At 40.8% G+C, this 3495-nt stretch overlaps 1 long non-coding RNA gene across 1 annotated transcript; it reads right to left on the bottom strand.

Moving 5' to 3' along the window:
• Positions 1 to 1423: 1423 nt before the first annotated feature.
• On the bottom strand, positions 1424 to 3027 carry LOC127556469 (uncharacterized). Its single transcript, XR_007952468.1, has 4 exons — positions 2909 to 3027; positions 2610 to 2676; positions 2473 to 2510; positions 1424 to 1807 (listed from the first exon to the last, which is right to left on the bottom strand). It is a non-coding gene; the product is annotated as an uncharacterized LOC127556469 (long non-coding RNA).
• Positions 3028 to 3495: the final 468 nt, after the last annotated feature.

The raw sequence follows: 3495 nt of genomic DNA, 5'->3' as shown, positions 1-3495 counted from the left end.
GAATGAACAGTTTTGCCACAGAAAAAAATAGCCCTACTATTGTGAAATGTATGTTGCTGCTGCTCTTACAGTAAGAAAAGCATTTCCAAAAGTTATGTTATTACATTATATGGATGATATATTGGGAGGTGCACCTGAGGAGCAAATGTTAGAAGCATGTCTACAAAAGACCACAGAAACACTAAGGAACTACAAATCACACATAGCTCCAGAAAAAAATTCAACGACATGCTCCTTTTCAATAGTCAGGATATGAAGTATATCCTAAGGTGCTTACAGTATACAAGCTTTCTTTAAGAACAGAAAAGTTGAACACCTTAAATGACTTTCAGAAATTGGTAGAAGCTTTACAATGAATGCTTCCAGTGTTAGGCTTGACTACCTATCAATTGCAATAATTATATGACATTTTAAGAGGAGACACTACTTTAGACTCACCACACCAGCTCGCAAAAGAAGCTCAAGAGACTTTGAGAGAAGTTGAACCGGCTTTATCCAATGTGGTTGAAAAGGCTAATCAAAAACCCTTGGACATATAAGTTTTTGGCTACAAAGAGGAACTCACAGCAGTCCTTCATCAAGGAGACAGTGTGATAGAGTGGGTGAACCTCCCAGCACAACTAGAACAAAGACTTACTCCTTACCCAGTGCTTGTGGCTAGAATTTGATTAAAAACCATTAAGCAAGTACCACAATTATCTGGAATAGAACCTGACAAGATATACACCTTTTGTACCAATGCACAAATTAATGTATGCTGTGAAACCATCCCAGAGTGGCAAAATTGATTGGCCACGACTCCAAATTTTACACAAAGGTCTTCATTAAAGATAACCCAGCTATTACATAATAGCACAGTAAAAGGCTGTACAGCTTGCTTTCCTTTCCAGGCTCCTACACTACCACCAGGAAAGAACCCTCGTGGTTTGAGACCCAAAGAAATTTGGCAAATGGATGTGACCCATCAGAAATCTTTTGGTCATCTATCTTTTATTCATGTTGTAGTAGACTTCTTTTCAGGATTAACTTTTGCAATACCAGGAGCGCTGGCTTCTTTATACAAGCTTTTGCAATTATGGGCATACCAAAAGCAATAAAAACAGTGTCTCCCTTTAAAATGTCATATAATGGTTGTAATTGATAAGATAGGTAGTCAAGGTAGATATAGGTAGTTAAGCCTAACACTGGATGCATCCATTGGATATCCATTGGAGAAAGTACATTGCAGACAGATTGCAGAAGACAAGCAGTGTGCACATTTCCCTTTGCCCAGGGGATACATTGCATTAGTATCTCCACACTTTTTTCATTGTCAGCCATAGGAAAGAGCGTGCTTTCTCAGACTGGGGATGCCGAGAGCACCCAACTATGCAGGTATTCCACCATATGTGTGCACAAGCATAGGCTTTCCCAAGGAGATCAATAGTTCTTTATAAGCCATTGGTGGTACAGCGAGAGCCATAGGGTAGATGCATATAGACCAAAGTCTAGAAAGGGATCTACATCCCAGATGTTTCCATGGAGATAAAGGAGCAGCTGCAAGTCTTTGAGTGCTCAGAGGTGCCAGTGCTCCTCCCCATTCAAATTTCAAAGGCTGACACTTTCAGCTCCTTCTTTGACCCAAATTCTTGGGGGTTTTTTGCTTTTCTAAAATTTCTCTTCAATCTCTCCATGAGAGTGAGCATTCTCTGCTTCATTGTTAAGGCTTTTTTATCTTGGTATAAAGGGAGGTCTCTGGAATTCTTTTAATGGTGGTCCTCTGCTTTTCAATTGAAGCAAATATTTTTGGTTGCATATATGTTACTTCCTGGAAACATGAATGAAAGAAGAATGAATTGGTGATGGGAATAAAGTAGAAGTGATTGCTCAGGGCATAAAAAGCATCTGGAATTGGGGGCAGAATGTATCTTGAGAAATTGGGATCAAAGATGAGATGGTGAAGGAAGAAAGAGGGAATAAAAGGAAGGGGGGTGGTAAATAAAAGAAGAATCTTCATAACACTAACTGTGCTAAGCATAATATAAGCACTTATAAACAGATAACGAATTCCTGCCCTCAAAGAGTTTATACCTTAAGTGGTATGAGCAACATATGCTTGGGATTTCAGCTGCAGAACAATAAAAGCCTGGAAATCCTCAGGTTTCTGCTACAGGACAAGATCTCTGAGTCCTTGAAAGGAAACAGGGACATTGTCCCACATGAGTGACCACTGCTACTGAGAAGGATAGGTGGGATCTAATGGTCAGAGTTCAGAGAAGACAGGATTCACTCAAGCAAGAGTGAGGATGGGGCTCGGTCTCCACCCAAGAATGACAAGGAAGAGAGCAAGAATAGGAGAGTTAGAATGGGCTGTGGTACAGGAGTGTAGGGAATGGGCCCACTATGCATCAGCCTAGGTATCTCCATGCTCCTCATAATGGGATTTGGGGAAGCCTGCCAGTAAGGGAAGGGAGAAGAGGAGAAAGGACTCACACGTGACTCATGCTGTCCCATCATGCTCACTTCTTCATCTGTAGGGAGAAGAAATTTTTATAAGCTCCATCAAGTTCCCAATATTAGACCCCACTCACACTCCCAGGATCCTGTCCCCTTCTTATCCAGAGACTTACATGTGGCTTCTTCATTGGATGTTCTAGGGTGAATGGAAGGAGGATGTCGAGACTGGCATCCTGGGTCCTATGTGGGAAGAAAAAATCAGGGCATGTTACCCAGCATCCACGTTCATCATAGGTTGTTCTCCACCAGGGTTACTCCATCCAGTGATGAAAGTTTGAGTTGGCATTTGTAGGGTGAGTTATTGGTAATTTGGGAAGATGAAATGAGTCTCTACCTTCTCCGGGCTTCTTTATGAACAGCCACTTTAAAGAAAGAGAAAGAGTAAAATCAGTTCAAGGGATTCAGTCCTCACCTCAATCTTCCCTTAACTTTAGGAGGTTTATCCCTTCCTCTTGATACGATGTGATACTCGCTGATATGATGGAGATAATAGCTTAGCAAGACCAAGAAGAGAAGGATGCTGGCACAACTGATGGCTCTAATGATAATGGTATCAGGTCCTGAAATGGAGAAGGATGTCAATTTTGCTTTTTTGATTATCTTGAAGTAGATTCCTCTTTGGTCCTTCACTCAGTGCCCATTGCCCCTTTCCTCCCGGAGTCTAGAATAAAAGCTGCACCAAAGCATTTGGAACCAGGCTTTCCTCTCTAGTTTCCATTCATGGGTCTCAATCTTACCTTTCTCTGGAAAAGTTAAAATGTTTCCACGTAGAAACCAGATGAGATGTATGTAAGCCAACCGACAATCATTTATTACAGATCAAAAGAAATACATCGGGTTATGTGGACAAGGGGATTCATTGTAATGCAAAAAGGAATAATTTCATCCACATAGGATGTTTGTTGGTAAATTGTCTTTGAGAAATATATAACTAGGTGATGGTATACCTAGAGAACCCCAGAGATTCTACCAAAAAGCTATTGGAAATAATTCATAATT

Source organism: Antechinus flavipes, chromosome 3 (assembly GCF_016432865.1).
Source record: "Antechinus flavipes isolate AdamAnt ecotype Samford, QLD, Australia chromosome 3, AdamAnt_v2, whole genome shotgun sequence".
Lineage (NCBI taxonomy): Eukaryota > Metazoa > Chordata > Mammalia > Dasyuromorphia > Dasyuridae > Antechinus > Antechinus flavipes.
This window is presented reverse-complemented; position numbering and strand designations above follow the sequence as displayed.